Genomic DNA, 18,559 nt, shown 5'->3' with positions numbered 1-18,559 from the left:
ATTCCTATGTATTGTGGGAGGGATCCAATGGAAGATAATTGAATCGTGAAGGTTGTTTCCCACCAGATCTTGGGAGATTAACTCATGATCACAAGAATAGTATGGAAAAGACCTGCCCCCATGATTCAATTGCCTAGCCCTGGGTCCGTTCCACAGCAGGTGGGAATTCTGGGAGATACAATTAAAATTGAGATTTTGGTAGGGACACAGCCAAACCATACCATTCCACTCTGGACCCTCCAAATCTCATCTTCTCACATTTCAAAACCAATCATGCCTTCACAACAGTCCTCCAAAGTCTTAACTCATTTCAGCATTAACCCAAAGTCCACAGCACAAAGTCTCATCTGAGTCAAGCCAAGTCTTTCCCACCTATGAGCCTGTAAAATCCAAAGCAAGCTAAGGCTAGCTACTTCCTAGATACAATAAGAGCATAGGTATTGGGTAAATACCATCATTCCAAATGGGAGAAACTGGCCAAAACAAAAAAGCAAAAATTTTAAAAGACTTTCTACCTTCAGAGTCTCACTCTGTCACCCAGGCTGGAGTGCAGTGGCATAATCTCAGCTAACTGCAACCTTCGCCTACTAGGTTCAAGAAATTCTCCTGCCTCAGCCTTCCAAGTAGCTAGGATTACAGATGCCCAACACCATGCCCAGCTAATTGCGTTTTTGTATTTTTAGTAGGGATGGGGTTTCACTGTGTTGGTCAGGCTGGTCTTGAACTCCTGACTTCAAGCAATCCAACTGCCTCAGCCTCCCAAAGTGATGAGATTGTAGGCATGAGTCACAGTGCCCATCCCAGAGTTTTCTTAATTAATTAATTTTTTGAGATTGAGTTTTGCTCTTGTTGCTGAGGCTAGAGTGCAACGACATGATCTTGGCTCACTGTAACCTCCACTTCCTGGGTTCAAGCAATTGTTCAGCCTCAGCCTCCCAAATAGCTGGGACTACAGGCACGTGCCACCATGCCCGGCTAATTTTGTATTTTTAGTAGAGACAGGGTTTGACCATGTTGCCCAGGCTGGTCTCAGATTCCTGACTTCAGGTGATCTACCCACCTTGGCCTCCCAAAGTACTGGGATTAAAGGTGTGACGTGCCATGCCCAGCCCTTCTTTATTCTTTCTTCATCTCTGGATATGGTATTATAGAGAAACATTCCCCTTGGAATCACATTACTTGTGTTTAATTCTGATGGCTACTAGTCTAAACTTGGGCAATTTAGTTATGGTTCTTCTTCTTTTATTTCATTATGGATGAAGTAGGTACACCACCATTTGTACCACCTACTGCATGTGAACTTTAAGAGAATAAGAGGTAATGGAAGGGAAGCGTCCTGAGCTTGTAGTCAGTATAAATTATTACTTTTGTCAACCTAAAAAAAATCAATAAGTAGCTATTTCACAAGTGAATTGATTTAAATATAAGATTTCCAATACAGCTAGTGCTCGACTTACGATAACGGTCGGGACCGCAGACTGGTCGTAACATGATTTGGTCGTAAGTTGAGTAGGCTATATGTACAGTTGAAATGATGCAAGTGGAGATGGTAGTGCTGCCGGAAGCTGGTCTGCACTGTCGTATGCCCAGCTGGGCAACATTTGCGCTGCCAGGCACGGAGCAGTTGTGGCTAGCGATTGTGGTCGTAAAGTCGAATGGTCATAAGTTGCATAGGTGGTAAGTCGATCAATACCTGTATAGGTAAAATGTTCTGCATATGAACTTCCCGAGCAAGCCAAAGGCTACAAAATATTGAAAGTTTGCTATATAAAACATTGCTTAGACTTGAAACTTGTTTTGTAAAGGTGACTTTTATTGCAATAACTGATTTAAGACTGAATACAAACCCACACACAAAACACACATATAGAGTAAATATTTTCTATAGTCTTAACAGATATATGCTGTCAGAAATTTCTAGCTATATTAAGTTTATTAGTCTCTTAACTTTTTACAACCCCATAAATATTTTTGTAGACTTTCCTATAATTAACTTGACACCACAGTGGATGGGTAGGTATCTAATTAACTGAAATGATAATATGAATGCTGCTAGTTTCATTTTCTAGTCTGGATTTTATGTTCTGATTAATGTTTTTAAATGTGCATATAAATTAATTGGTGTCTATAAAAATAAATTATATTCAAATAAATCATAAAAACTTTAAGGATTAGCCAGGTACAATGGCTCATGCCTGTAATCCCAGCACTTTGGGAGGCTGAGACAAGAATCACAAGGTCAGGAGTTTGAGACCAGTCTGATCAACATGGTAAAACCCTGTCTCTACTAAAAATACACAACTTAGCTGGGCATGGTGGCAGGTGCCTGTAAGGTCTTATAGGCTGATGGTGCCATGGCCCACACGTACACCTCTGGAGGGCCTTCTGGAAGTAAAAAACCTGAAGTAACTGGAAGGCCATGAAAAGCAGAAGAATGATCAACCCCTGCGGTGCCTAACTTGAGACATTCTCCTATTGTTTCTTATTCCAGCCTCAATTGTCAAGACCATGGGACTTTGTAACTGACATGGGTCAACCTTGTGACTCCAGACCCTACGATCCCCTCCCAGATTGCAAACCTATGACCCCCTCTCAGCTTGCAAAAATTTATCCTATACTGAAACTTCTGTATCTTCCCATGCCTACCCCAACCTATAAAATCAAATCCTATCCCACCACCCTCCACTGACTCTCTTTTCAGATACAGCCCGCCCACACCCCGCCCATACCCAGGTGAGTAAACAGCCATGTTGCTCACACAAATCTTGTTTGAGGGGTCTCTTCATTCAGAGTGCATGTTTTAACATTTGGTGCCAAAAACCTGGGACAGAGGTGCTCCTTTGGGGAGACCACACCCCTGTCCCCGTGAAGAGACCTACCTATGACCTAGGCTCATCAGACCAGCCCACGAATCCACTCACCAACCTCAGATCAGGTAAGCAGTTTGCCTCAACTCTCTTCTTTAGTCCTTCTCGCTAACCTGTCACCCTCCTTCTTTCTGTTTCATTTTCCTCTCCCTTTCAGTGGAGACAAGAAAGACAGGACTTTCCGTGACGTTCAAGACTGGAAAAAAATCCTGCATAGGTCACAGAACCAGAAAGACAGTCTTCCCTTGGTGGCTGATCATTGCAGAGACATCTGCTCTGGTCACTCACTCGCACTCATAGGTGACGGATCAACACAGGGGACACCTCCTTTGACTGATTCACCCCAGGTTCAGCCAAGGTTTAGCCTGGGACACCTGTTAAACTGCTTGGTCACACATTCACTTTCCTTGTCTTTGCCACTCTTCTTAAGCTGTGGGCAATCTCCTGCCCTCCATTCTTCCCTCCTCTCCCTTAGCCTGGTTCTAAAAAGTCTCATACCCCTCTCTCTAGCTACTGCATGACCCAAAATCTAAGCATCGTATTTCCTTCTGCAATGCCACTTGGCCACAATATAAATTGGACAATGGCCCTAAATGGCCAGAAAACTGTACTTTCAATTTTTCTATCCTGCAGGATCTTGACAACGTCTGTCATAAAATGGGCAAATGGTCTGACATTCCCTATGTCCAGGCATTTTTATTTTTTACATTCCAATCCCTCCCTAATCCCTGCTGTCAATGCAATGCAGCTCAAATTTTCCTTCTCTCCCTTCCGCCACCCCTCCTGCCTCTGCAAGCAACCCAGAATCCTCCTTGTCCATCGACCCGTCCACCTTTCTCCTCTCTGCCTATCTGAACCAGACCCTAATCCAGGCCCTAACTGCTCCCCCAAATCCAGAGTCTCCCTCCTCTTCCTCTGCCTGCAACCCACCTCCTCGGGCCCCTCCTGTCACCTCCCTGCCTCATACCTGGTCTGGGTTGCAGTTTAGTACCCTGGCTACCTCCTCCATCCCTGCCCAACAATTCCCCCTTCGAGAGGTGGCTGGAGCTGAAGGCATAGTTAAGGTGCACATTCATTTCTCTTTATCCAACATTTCCCAAATCAGCCAACAATTAGGCTCCTTTTCATCAAATCCCACTAAATATATACAAGAGTTCCAATACTTAACCCAGTCCTATAATCTCAACTGGAGTGCCTTAAAAGTCATCCTGCTCTCAGCCCTAATGAACGCTTAATACGCATTTTATCACCCAACCAGCCCCTAACATTAAAAAAGATACAGAAATTAGAATCTGGCCCTCAAACCTCACAACAGGAATTAATCAACCTTTCCCTCAAGGTGTTCAATAATAGGGAAGAAGCTGCCCAGCAGCAGCGCATCTCAGAACTACAGATGCTTACCTCTGTTGTTAGGCAAACCCCAGCCATACCACCGGCTCACAAACACTTCAAAGCGCCCAGACTGCAGCATCCAGCTACCCCTCCTGGACCTTGCTTTAAGTGTCAGAAACCTGGCCACTGGGCCGAGGAATTCCCTCAGCCCAGGATTCCTTCTAAGCCCTGCCCCAACTGTGCGGGGTCCCCATTGAAAGTCGGACTGTCTGACTCATGCCGCTGCTCCTCGGCTTGGCAGCTGAAGACTAACACTGCCAGAACACCTTAGAAGTCACCTAGACCATGGAAACTGAGTTTTGGGCAAATCTAATGGTGGAGGATAAGCCCATCCTTCTCTTAATCAGTACGGCAGCCATGCTGCCTTCTTTTCAAGGACCTGTCTCCTTGGCCTCTATTACGGGTGTGGGAATTGATGGCCAGGCTTCCAGGCCTCTCAAAATTCCCATCTGGCGTCAGTTAGGCCAGCACTCCTTTCCACATTCTTTCCTAATCATTCCCACTTGTCCAATTCCCCTGTTAGGCCGAGATATCCTAGTAAAATTGTCTGTCTCCTTAACTATTCCTGGGCTACAGCCACACCTCATTGCTGCCCTCCTCCCGGAACCCATATCTCCCTCAAAAGCTCCCCTTACGTCCTCCTACCTTAACCCTAGGGTACGGGACACCACCTCCCCTCCCTTGCTACAAGCCACTCACCCCTCATCATCCTCTTAAAACCTAACCACCCTTATCCTGCCCAGCACCAGTGCCTCATCCCAGCACAAGCCTTAAAGGCCTAAAGCCTGTTATTCCTCACTTACTGCAACATGGCCTTTTAATTCCTCCCAACTCTCCTTACAATTCCCCATCCTAGCTGTCCAAAAGCCAGACGAATCCCACAGACTAGTCCAAGGCCTCCCCCTCTTCAGATTGTATTCCCTACCCATTCCATAGTATCAAGCCCCTATACCCTCCTATCTTCCATACCCTCTTCCACAACTCACTGTTCCATTCTTGACCTGGAGGATGCCTTTTTCACCATCCCCTTACACCCCTCCTCTCAGCCTCTTTTCGCCTTTATTTGGACTGACCCTGACACCTACCAGTCCTAGCAGTTAACCTGGACCATTCTTCCCCAAGGTTTCTGAGATATTCCTCATTACTTTCGTCAAGCCCTTTCCCAGGATACTTTCCCTTCTGGATACCAGATTTTGTCCTCCTAACCAACCACTTCATAAACTTAGAAAAGGAAACTTAGCTGAATCCATGAACTCCAAATCCTTCCCCCTCTCTTCCTTGAACTCTTTAAAGAAGACCTTAGAAACAGCCCCTATGCTAGCATTCCCCAACTCCTCTCAACTCTTCTCTTTCTGCACAGCCGAAATAAAAGGCCGTGCCATTGGAATTCTTACACAGGAGCCAGGCCCATGGCCTACAGCCTTTTTATCCAAACAGCTTAACTCGCAGTCCGGGGCTGGCTCTCATGCCTATGCATGGCAGTAGCTGCTGCCCTGACAACAGCTCAGCCCTTGCTGGTTTCCTTGGCATTTGGGTCCAAAGCCCCAACCCCCTCAGAACACTTTCTCACCCTTTCGGTTTATACTTCCAGTTCTGTGTCAGCCAAGGATTATTTTTGTCCTCTGTGGTTCTTCTACTCACATCTGCCTTCCTACTAACTGGACAGGCACTTGTACCCTAGTTTTCTGTACTCCCAAAGTTCAGTTTGCCAACAAAGACAAAAGCCTCCCTGTTCCCCTTGTTGTCCCGACATGACACAAGCGGGTCATTCCACTGATCCCCTTACTTGTAGGGTTAGGAATGACTACTGCACTCGGCACAGGCATAGCCGGCCTTACCACGTCAGCGGTCACCTTCCATAGCCTCTCCAGTGATTTCTCTGCTAGCACTGCAGAAGTAACTCAGTCACTATCCCTTCTTCAAGCCAAAGTGAATTCCCTAGCTGCAGTTGCCCTCCCAAACTGCAGAGGTCTTGATTTACTGACTGCTGAAAAAGGAGGCCTTTGCCTGTTCCTAAATGAAGAATGTTGTTTTTATGTAAACCAGTCCAGGCTCATATATGATGCCATCAATAGATTAGAAGTCAGAGCCCAAAAGCTTGCTAATCAGGCAAACGGTTATTCTGGAGCTGGCTGGACTGGCTGGACACTCTCGACTGGCAGTCATGGTTTCTTCTGATCCTTAGTCCTCTGATACCTATCTTTCTCCTTCTCTTATTTGGACCCTGTGTTTTCCAATTAATCTCTCAATTCCTACAAAATCATATACAAGCGATAACCAATCAGTCAATATGACAAATGCTCCTTCTAACAACCCCACAATATCACCCCTTGCTCTGAGATCTCCCAGCAGTCTTTAGGTTTCTGCACTGCCCCCAATCCTGCTCGAAGAAGCCCTGAGAAACATCCCCCCATCACCCCTCTGTGTTGGCCTTCCTAATATTCTGCTGCCCTCCACTCTTTCTTTCTTTTTCCTTTATATTACTAATATAAAAATACAGGAATGTAAGATCTTTTAGGCTAATGACGCCATGGCCTGCACAAAAGCCGCTGGGGGGGTCTTCCAGAATTAGAAAACCTCAAATAACTGGAAGGCCATGAAAAACGGAAGAACAATCAACCCCTGTGGTGCCTAACTAACTTGAGATATGCTTCTGTTGTTTCTTATTCTTGCCTCAGTTGTCAAGGCCATTGCACTTGGCAACTGACATTGGTCAACCTCATGACTATAGGCCCTGTGACCCCCTCCCAGCTTGCAAAAAACCACCCTACACTGTAACATCTGTAACTTTCCACTGCCTAGCCCTAACCTATAAAACCAAAGCCTGCCCCACCGCACTCTGCTGACTCTTCCAACTCAGCCTGCCCATGCCTGGGTGAATAAACAGCCGTGTTGCTCACACAAAGTCTGTTTGGCAGGGGTCTCTTCATTCAGAGTGCACGTTTTAACAGCTACATGCTATATAATTCCAACTATATGACATTGTGGAATGGCAAAACTATGGCGGCAGTAAAAAGATCAATGGTTTCTATCAACAGATCAATGGTAAAGGTTCAGGCAGAGGGAAAGGAGAGATTAACAAGTGAAATACAGAGGATTTTTAGGGCAGTGAAACTATTCTGTATAATACTGTAATGGTGACTATGTGTTATACATTTGCCAAAACCCATGAGTGTACAACACAGAGTGAACTCTAATATAAACTATGGATTTTGTTAATAACTACTATCAGTACTGGCCCATCAGTTGTACCAAATGTACTACACTCATACTAAATGTTAATAATACAGGAAACTATATGTGAGGGGAGAATTCATTTTTAATTTTATTGGATATTGGTTGACTTCTTTTTCCTCAATGCATAATGCATAATTTGGTACAATGTTATCTTCATTTATTAAGTGCAAAACAACCACTAAATTCTGAAAGAATTAGTATATTCTGTTTGATCACTAGTACATGGTAAAAATATCTGTAAATATCAAATCATACTAGTCGTTTGTCCAACAGACTGAAAATCAGTTTCCATTTTCAGAGATCTTTTTTGTATAGTCCTGAGCAGTCAGTTGCCCATTAGGTAGTAAAATGGGGAATCTGTCAATGGGGAAATTGTGTGCAAATTTTATACGAAAGCATTTTTTTCTGGAGAGACAATTTATAATTTTCATTCAGTAATTAAGAGGTCTACATATTACACAAAAATATTATAAACATGTTATTCTTCTGGGATAGATACAACTTTAGTAATACCTTCTAAGCATTTAGAAAATTTATTCAACAAATATGTGTTGACTATCCATTATATCTTACAAATCCTAATAAAAAAGATTAAAAATATGTATTTATTTCATCCAAGGGTGTTACAGTTCAGTCAGGATATTATCACGTAAATAGATGAATACAGTGAAAGAAAATTGTTAAATTTGAAGTTTGTAATTCTGACAAATGAAATTATATTTAAGCATAGACTTTAACCTTAACTTTACTCTTTAAAGATTTGCATCATCCCATTAGCAGACAGAGGAAAGGCATGTGCTAGATGAATGAGGCAGGAGGAGACTTCCAGGCAGGAATTAGTATGCATAGACATAGAAAGGACTCAAGAGGCTTGGTGGGTTGAACTACAAGAAATCATTATTTAAGCTCCCAGTATGTGGCATAAAATAGAAGAAGGCATAGCTGGACTTGTAGGAAGACCACAGATGCTAGAGAGCTTCTCATCCAGAAAGTGAAAAAAAAGATCTTAAGTTTTGCCTATATGAGAACTTCTCAAAGGCTATGCAAAATTACAAGTATGTTAACATAGTAATCTCTTCAGTCTGCAATGGGTGGGAATTGAGGTTTCTAGAAGAGATTGGTTGATTGCCTTAGGCTGTAATTCTCCATATACTTTCATGTGGCACATAAATATCATTTTCTAAATGTTTTATGATGTATTAAAGGGTAGAGAACTGCTGTGTATAACAGAGATCCAATGAAAATAGTGCTGAGCTACTAATGACAAGACTATTATTCTACCTTTATGTCTCTCTCTCAATGGAAATACATTTTAATGTATCATTCACTAATGAGTATATTATTATACATTACTTATTTTCTTTAAATATATATATGGAAAATATAGTAGATATTTTGGAGGAATACAGTATTATTGTTATTAACTGTACTCACCATATTCTATGATAGATTTCCTTAACTTACTTCTTCTAAAAGAAAGTCATACCCTTTGACCAGCATCTTTTCCCTTCCCCAACTCAGCCCTGTAACCACCATTCTACTCTCTGCTCTTAAGAGATCAACATTTTTAGTTTCCACATATAAGTGAGACCATACACTATGTGTGATTCTGTTTCTGGCTTATTTCAGTTAATAGAATGTCCTCCAGGTTCATTCCTGTTGTAGCAAATGACAGGATTTCCTTCCCTTTTTTAAGGCTGAGTAGTATTCCACTGTAAAATTTGTAAATTTTAACTTTTAAATTTTGATATAATTTTAGATTCATATATAGTTGTAAGAAATGATAAAGAGAGATCTTATGTACACTTTACAATGTTTTCCCTCAATGGTAACTGTGGGGAACACTCCCATATGAAGCCCCCCCAGTGTTGGGCCTCACTGTGCGTGAGCTTGATCCTGGACAGTTTCCTGCTATGGGGAAGTAGGAACGGAGAGAATAAGAATAACATCAGCCTCTATTTCTGACTACAGTGACCCTGGGTAACGGATGTGTGTGCTCTTTCGGTTCCTGTTGAGGAGTGGGTTTTATGACTCTGTTTACCAAGTTAAGTATAGCCTTTTGAGGACCAGATGACATTCCTATACTCAGATAAAGATTTATGGCTTAGCCTGTGACACTTCTAGATTGTTATCCTTGTGACCACATGTTCTGTTAACAATGATAAAGTACATCACCTGCTTACCTTTTATGACCCGTGATTATGTACCCCCTCTGCTGACATTTGTTTTTTGCAACTTTCTGTTCCCCTTATCATATAGCTTACATAATGTACACTGACATCAATCCTTATAATCTAAAGGTATATATTGGAACCCTGGACACAAATAAACTTGCTGCATAGGTATTGCCTATTAGTCCTCCAGACCCCATCTTTCTGCCTCTCTTTATTTCTGCGCAACTCCTCTTCCAGGCTGGGAACTTCTCGCTGGCTGAGACTCCCCAGCAGGCTCCCCGTCACCCACAGGTAACATACTGTAGAAACTGCAGCATAATATCACAATTAGGGGATGGACACTGGTAGCAGTGTTATTCAAATTTCCCCAGTTTTATATGCACTCATATGTGTATGTCCATGTGATTAATTTTATGTAACTTTACTATACTTATGCAGGTTTGTGTATACGCTGCTACAGTCAAGATACTGAACAACATCACAAAGATCCCTTGTGTTGTCCATTTATAACCACATTCATCTTGTTCCTACACCTCTGTCCCATCACCGTCCCCTGTCCATACCTCTGAGAATTACTAACTTTTCCTCCATTTCTAAAATATTATTTCAAAATGTTGTAGAAATAGAATTATGGCCAGGTGCAGTGTCTCACATCTGTAATCCCAGCACTTTGGGAGGCTGAGGTGGACGGATCACCTGAGGTCAAGAGTTCGAGACCAGCCTCGTCAACATGGGGAAACCCTGTCTCTACTAAAAACACAGAAATTAGTCAGGCATGGTGGGCTCCTGTAATACCAGCTACTTGGGAGGCTGAGGTAGGAGAATTGCTTGAACCTGAGAGGCTGAGGTTACAGTGAGCCGAGATTGTGCCACTGCACTCCAGTGTGGATGACAGAGTGAGACTCTGTCTCAAAAAAAAAAAAAAAAAGAAAAGAAAAAAATAGAATTAAATTCTATGTAGTCACACATCATTACCAGTATTTTAATTATATCTGCTCTGATAAGTACTTAGTGATACCTCATTGTGGTTTTTGATTATTAGAGGAGGAAGAATTGGAAATAGTTTAAAGCTAAAATGACTCTCAGTTGGGAAAGTCACGTTGCTTATTGGAGCCTCAGTTTTCCTATCTGCAAACATTAGAAAAGGAATGGAAAATATGGGATGCTTTACGACTTTGTGTTTCATCCTTGTGCAGGGGCCTTACTAATCTCTTTTACACAGTATTTTAGCATATGTGATACTGAAGCAAGCACTCACTGTGGTTTAAATTTGCATTTCCCTAATGGCTGATGACATTGAATATCTTTTCATGTGCATATATGCCATCTGTACATACTCTCAGGTGAAGTGTCTGTTCATGTTTTGCACCCATTAATTAAATTGTTTTCCATTGTTGAGTTTTGAGAGTTCATTCTGTCTTGTAAATTGCAGCCCTTTTACACACATGTGGTTTGTAAGTATTTTCTTCCATTGTGTAGCTTGTCTTTTCATCCTCTTTATAAAAGCTCTCATAAAGCAAAAAATTTAAATTTTGATGGGGTCCATGTTATCAATTTTGCCATTTATGGATCATCTCTTAATGTCAAGTCTAACAACTCTTCACTAGCTTTAGACTCCAAAGAGTGTCTTCTATATCTTTTCTAAAAGTTTTGTACTTTTACATTAACACCTATGATTGATTTTTAATAAATTTTTGTATAAACTTTGAGATTTAGGTCAAGGCTTATTTTTTTGCCTATGGATGTTCAGTTGCTTCAATACTGTTTGTTGAAAAGAGTCTGTTTTCTCTTGAATTGCTTTTGTACCTTTATCAAAAATTAGTTATGTATATTTCTGTAGGTGTACTGGGTTCTCTACTCTGTTCCATTAATCTATAATCTCTCTGTCAATACCATGCTGCCTTGTTTACTGTCACTTTATAATAAGATTTTATATCAAATAATTTCTTCTATTTTATTCTTCTGTATGAAGATTTTTTAAAAAGCTATTCTAGAGCTGTGTTTTTTTGTATATATTTTATAATGAGCTTGTCTATGCCTGTACAAATTCTTACTGCGATACTGAGAGTAATTTTCATTGAACCCATAGAATAATCTGGTGAGAATTGAGATCTTTTTCCAATGTTGAATTTTTGAATCTATGAACCTGTTATGTTTCTATATTTGCTTAGGTTTTCTTTGATTTCTTTCAACAGTATTTAATAAGTTTCCACATATAGGCTTTGGACATGTTTCAGTAAATATACAGCTCAGTAAGTATTTCACTTTAATTGGGCTGATTATAAATAGTATTATGCTTTTAATTTTCATTTTAAATTAAAAGCATAATTTAAGTTTGGTCTACTGAAATTCTTTGGTATTATACAGTAATGTGATTGATTTTTGTGTATTGATCTTGTATTTAGCAATCATGTTCAACTTACCTATTCATTCTAGGAGCATTTTTATAGATTGCATGGGTTTTCTACAAAGACAATCATGACATCTACAACTAGGGGCAGTTTTATTTTCCCTATTTTTCCATCCTCTCTTGTGCATGCTTTCTCTTGTGCTCATTCTCTCTTTTTCCTCTCTGTTGTGAAAGTTGTGTAAGTTCTATTGTTGGTTTTCAAGTTAACTGATCCTGTCCTCTGTCATCTCTGGCCTACTACTGAACCTACCCAGCAAGGTCTTTAGATTTTTATTATCAGATCTTTCAGTTCTATTACTTACATTTGGTGCTTTTTCATAACCTCTATTTCTTTGCTGAGATTAAAAAGTCTTTTTTGTTGTTGTTGCAAGGAGATGTGTAATTGCTTCCAGAAAAATTTTTGATGACTGCTTTAAAATTCTTGCCGTATAATTCCAACATCTGATTCACTTAAGTGTTAGCAACATTAAATTGCTTATCTCATTCAAGTTAAAATATTCCTGGTTCTTGCTGTGTCAAGAATTTTTTCTTTTTTAATTATGTCCTGAACATTTTAGATATTATATTAGAAGATTCTAGGCCACATTTAAATATTTTATTATAGTAGGCAGCTCCCTGTATAGTTGTAACATGTAGTTCCACACCACTTTTTTTTTTTTTTTTTTTTTTTTTTTTTTTGGTTTCAAAGATTGTTTTTTTTTTTTTGTTTTTTTTTGCTCTTTTGGTTGCTTGATTTTTTCAGTGAGGTTGAAGCTCCCCCTGGTCTTTGTTGGTCCATCTCAATGGGGCAGGAGGGGTTGTCCCTTGCTGCATCACCTAGTGGCTCAAGGTAAAGAAAAAGCTTTTCTTGCCTGTAAGGACAAAGGTCATGTTCCAAGGTCTAGGAGCTTGTTGTGACTGGTTCACTTGGCTACTCTCAGTGAGGGGGGGGGTAGTCTGTAGCATCTCAGGGAAGGACAATGCTTCCCCTGGCTGTTTATTCTTAGTATGGCTCCAGATCAACCCTCTTTACCAGTGGTACTGGACTTGCCTGGTATTGCTGACAGAACCCATATTTGATCCAAGAGAGAATGAACCTCCTAGGCATTGGCCAGGGTTGCTTTCTTCTTTTGGGTGAAGGATAGTAAGATGCTCTGTCGTTACATTGTTTTTCCACTCCTGAGGTTCCTAACCAGTTTGCCTTCATATTTCTAGTTTTTAGAGTTATTGTTTGGCTTCATTTTGCATTCTCTTCCCCCAGGGATTATAGTTGTACTCAGCAGATAAGAGCAGGGAAAAAGACCCTACAAAGTTATATCCAAACTCTTATTCTTTAAAAACATCATTTTGGTAGTTGTATAGTGAGTGGGTTGATTGATTGTTAGTAAAGCTAGCATCCAACTAAATAACTGTCATAATATTCAAGGGTTAAGATGCAGTGAAATGTACCTCTGAAGACAGAAAGAATATGGCAATTCAAGAGATATTGTAATGGTTCAATTTAAAAAAAAGTGTGCCCAATAACTTAATGCTTCATTGATATATATTTGAAGATTTTTGAAAAAAATTTGTGGAACCCTTTCAACTTTAAAATAATATTAACAATAATGCGATAAAAACAAAAATCTGTGTTGTTAATTATTGAATTGTTACTTTGTGATTGACATTGTGCCAAATGCTTTAAATGGAAAATGCCATTAAATCTTCAAATAGCAAAAACTGTGCTAGTTAATTTTATAATTTTAGTAATATATTTTATTTTATCCAATATAGCTACTTCTTTTTCTGTTTAAAAAATTTTTAGTTTAAATTTTAAATTGACAATAATTGTATATACATATGGGATACAATGTGATGTTTAGATATACACATAAATTGTGTAATGATTATATCAAGCTAATTAATATACATTAATATACTTATTTTCTTGTAGTTAGAACATTCAGAATATATTCTTTCAGCAAGATGAATATTTAACATCCTATATATTTGAAATATAATATATATTATTATGAACTGTGACCACTATGCTATGCAGTAGATCTGGAAAACCCATTCCTTTTGTCTAAATGACACTTTATGCCTTTTTTTTTTTTTGAGACGGAGTCTCACTCTGTTGCCAAGTTGGAGTGTAGTGGCGCAATCTCAGCTCACTGCAATCTCCACCTCTCAAGTTCAAGTGATTCTCCTGCCTCAGCCTCCTGAGTAACTTGGACTACAGGCACGCACCACCACGCCCAGCTAATTTTTCTTTTTGTATTTTTCATAGCGATGGAGTTTCACCATGTTGGCCAGGGTAGTCTTGATCTCGTGACCTCATGATCTGCCTATCTCGGCCTCCCAAGTTGCTGAGATTACAGGCATAAGCCAGCACACCCAGCCAACTTTATGCCCTTTAATTTCCATCTCCCTATTCCTCCACCTTCCCAACTCCTAGCCTCTGGTAACTACCATTCTACTCTATATGTATGCATCAACTTTTTTAGATTTCACAGATGAGGGAGATCATACAGTATTTGTCTTTCTGTGCCTGGCTTATTTCAGGTAGTATAACATCTTTCAGGTTTATCCAGGTTGTGGCAAATAACAGGATTTCCTTCTTTTTAATGCTAAATACAATTCCATTGTGTATACATAGCACATTTTCTTCATCCATTTATCTGTTGATGGAAGCTTAGGTTGATACTGTTCCTTGGCTATTGGAATAGTGTTACAATAAATATGGAGTGCAGACACCTCTTTGACATACTGATTTTATTTTCTTTGGATATATGCCCAGTAGTGGGATTGCTGGGTCATATGATAGTTCTATTTGTAGTTTATTTATTTTCTGTTGGAATGTGCATACTGTTCTTTATAATAGCTAGAGTAATTTACATTTTTATGAAGTGCACAAGGGTATCTCTTTCTCAATATCCTTGCCAACTCTTATCATTTTTTTATAATAGACATTCTAACAGGTATGAGGTGATATCTCATTGTAGTTTTAATTTGCACTGCTCTGATAATTAGTAATGTTGAGTGACTTTTCATATATCTGTTGGCCACTTATATGTCTTCTTTAAATCAATGTTTCTTCAAGTCCTTTGCTAGTTTTTAACTTGGGTTGTTTTCCTGCTATTGAGTTGTTTTTGTTCCTTATAGATTTTGGGTATTAACCCCTTATGAAATTTATGATTTGCAAATATTTTCTCTTCACCTTGTTGATTGTTTCCTTTGGTGTGTGGTATCTTCTTAGTTTAATACGATCCCATTTGTCTACTTTTGTTTATGTCACCTGTGCCTTTGGGGTTATATACAAAAGATCACTGTCCAAAAATGTGTCATAAATCTGTTGTTTTCTTCCAGTGGTTTTGCTACATCAGGTCTTAAAATTAGTCTTTAATCCATTTTGAGTTGATTTTTGTACACGGTGTGAGATGAGAGTCCAGTTTCATTCTTCTGCGTATGGATATCTGCTTTTCCCAATACTATTTTTGAACTGACGGTTCTTTCCCCATTACTTGCTCTCAGCACCTTTGTCAAAAATCATTTGACCATAAATGTGTGGGTTTATTTGTGACACTCTCTCTGTTCCATTGGTCCGTGTATCTGTTTTTATACTACTATGATGCTATTTTGATTAGCATAGTTTTGTAGTAATTTTAAAAACAGGTAGTATAGTATCTCCAGCATTTTTTTTTTCTTCCCTGAGATTACTTTGGCTATTTTTTGCTTCCCTCAGATTACTTTGGCTATTACTTTGGCTATTTATATGGTTTCATATAAATGTTAGTATTGTTGGATGGTTATTTTTAGTAACAGTATTTTAGAATTGAGAATGCTATGGTTTAAAGAGATTAAGAAACTTAACCAGTTGCACCCAGTTAATAAGTAATGGTTCTATGATTAGACTCTATTCTTTTTTGTTTTAAGCAAATTCTCCCAAATTCTAATGGACTCAATTCTTTTTTTTTTTTTTTTTTTTTTTTTTTTTTTTTTTNGAGTTTCACTCTTGTTACCCAGGCTGGAGTGCAATGGCACGATCTTGGCTCACCGCAACCTCCGCCTCCTGGGTTCAGGCAATTCTCCTGCCTCAGCCTCCTGAGTAGCCGGGATTACAGGCACGCGCCACCATGCCCAGCTAATTTTTTGTATTTTTAGTAGAGACGGGGTTTCACCATGTTGACCAGGATGGTCTCAATTTCTTGATCTCGCGATCCACCCGCCTTGGCCTCCCAAAGTGCTGGGATTACAGGCGTGAGCCACCGCACCCAGCTGGATTAAATTCTTAAACTCTATTGTTAACCGATTCTCCATTAAATAAACACACAATTGATTAAGTCTTAATTGTTAGTGGTTTAAGGGCTAATTTTTAAAACCAAAATTACAAGTATTTATACTTGCTACCATTTTGATACCTTCTTTTAAGTATTCAAAGATATTTAAATCATTTAAATTCTTAACTTTATGCTACTTTCCTCATAAATAAAAATAAAGACATACTATCCACTAGAAACAATAAATATTTTATGTTCTTAACATAATTCATGTCACTGACTTTTGTTTAACTAGTAGGTGTGTTATGTGGCATAAGTCAGAAGGGTTATATGCCCAGGAAGAAGGCATATTCAACACCAATTGCTATGTAAAGCATTTGGAAATCCTTGAAGCAAACATATGTCATTACCTAACTTTCACTCGGAGAAGAAAGATTTTATACATAAATTTTTCAGTTGAAGAGCTGGCTTTTCCTTATTGTGGAAGATATAAATACAGCTGCATTTTTAGTGATAATGAAATTTTAATTTAGCCAAGTTCCTTTATTTACATACAGACTTCATGTTAATAATTTAACATAAACTGTGTATAATTTAGGGACTAAAAATACTATTCTTGTGTGCTCACAGTAAGTTTTGCACTATAATAAGCATATTTTGAAGATTAATTTTGACAATATTGGCAAGAGGGTTTATAATTGTATAGAGCAGGCAAAAATGTTTGAGATTTTCATCCAAAAGTAGAATAAAATATGTATAGTAGAATCAATGTAATTTTGTTTTTTATATTATAAAATCTTTAATTTCCAGTTACTTTCTGGCTCCAAATTTAGAGAAACCAACATGTATACAAAAGGAATCTGAGGCTCCTGATCAAGAGAAAGTATTCAAGCTAAAAGAAAGGTGAATCACCAGAAGAAGCTTCAACTATTTTCTAGTTTATTTATTTATTTATTTATTTAGGGTCAGAGCTTTGCTCTGTCCCCCAGGTTGGAGTGCAATGTTGCCATTTCAGCTAATTGCAACCTCGGCCTCCTGGGTTCAAGCGATTCTCAGACCTCAGCCTCCTCAGTAGCTGGGCTTACAGGCACATGCCACTATGCCTGGCTAATTTTTAGCAGAAACAGGGTTTCATCATATTGGCCAGGCTGGTCTCAAACTCCTGACCTGAAGTGATGCCCCTTCCTCTGCCTCCTGAGGTGCTGGGATTACAGGTGTTAGCCAGTGTGCCTGGCTGAAGCTTAATTCTTTCAACCAATTGCTAATTAGATATTTTTTTAATGGATTTATGACCTATAAGCCCCTGGTTTTGAGTTGTTCTGCCTTTCTGGACCAAACCAGTATATACTTTACATGTATTAATTTATGTCTTTACTTGTTCTTCTGTCTCCCTAAAATGTATAAAACCAAGCTTAGCCTGATTGACTTGGGCATATGTTCTCAAGATCTCTTGAGACTGTATTCCAGACCATGGTCACTCATATTTGGCTCAGACTTAAACCTCTTTAAATATTTTACAGAGTTCAGCTCTTTTTGTTAACAGAGCATACTGTCTCCCATTTCTTTCTCCTTTCTCTTGATAACACATTGGGGTTTTCAACATAGGTCTATGAGCCAAAATTTTTTGGAACTTAAAAAAATAATCCATATATATAAAAATATTATCTTAGGAATACAATTTTAAGAGTTTCTATGGTCTGTTTCCAATCTTCACTGTACATTAAAACAATTAATCGTGTTTCTCCACCTGATTGAAAGACTCCTGTGGGCAACATCTCATATTCATTAAATGAAAATATTTCAGTAATGGGGATAATAATAAGAACTCAATTCCTGCCTCAGAGAATTATGACTCAGTGCCTATTATAAAAATGAATTGCACAAAGTATGTTGCGGGCAGGGATGTATTAGTTGATAAGGAAGAGAAAGATTGTTACACTAGAGGTAAAAAGAAAATAATCTGTGCAAATTTACAAGGACAAATGAATTATATACTTCATATATGTAATAATTCCTTAGGAATCAAGGGTGTGTGTGTGTGTGTGTGTGTGTGTGTGTGTGTGTGCGTGCATGTGCGCACCTGTCTCCTGTACATAGTGTTATCTTTGATATGTTGCATGAGTAACTGTATAGTTTTGCTCCTCAACATGTATAGCTTGGACCCCTTGCAACAGAATCATCGTGATCACTTGGAAGAATGTAAGAAATACAGAAACTTTGGCTACATCCGAGAACTACTGA

The 18,559-nt window shown here is 39.1% G+C and overlaps 1 non-coding gene and 1 pseudogene across 2 annotated transcripts in view; both read right to left on the bottom strand.

The window, feature by feature from the left end:
* Positions 1 to 1,630: 1,630 nt before the first annotated feature.
* The window catches only part of LOC108314092, a 127,621-nt pseudogene continuing 110,692 nt past the window's right edge, over positions 1,631 to 18,559 (bottom strand). Inside the window, exon 3 of the transcript XR_005202517.1 lies at positions 1,631 to 1,742. The product of XR_005202517.1 is annotated as an elongation factor 1-alpha 1-like (transcript). The remainder of the gene's footprint in view (positions 1,743 to 18,559) is intronic.
* LOC119473314 lies at positions 10,822 to 10,924 on the bottom strand. The gene has a single exon (XR_005202518.1). It is a non-coding gene; the product is annotated as a U6 spliceosomal RNA (small nuclear RNA).

Source organism: Cebus imitator, unplaced genomic scaffold (assembly GCF_001604975.1).
Source record: "Cebus imitator isolate Cc_AM_T3 unplaced genomic scaffold, Cebus_imitator-1.0 Scaffold148, whole genome shotgun sequence".
Taxonomy (NCBI): Eukaryota; Metazoa; Chordata; class Mammalia; order Primates; family Cebidae; genus Cebus; species Cebus imitator.
The sequence above is the reverse complement of the archived record's forward strand: the minus strand, read 5'-3'. Positions and strand labels throughout refer to the sequence as shown.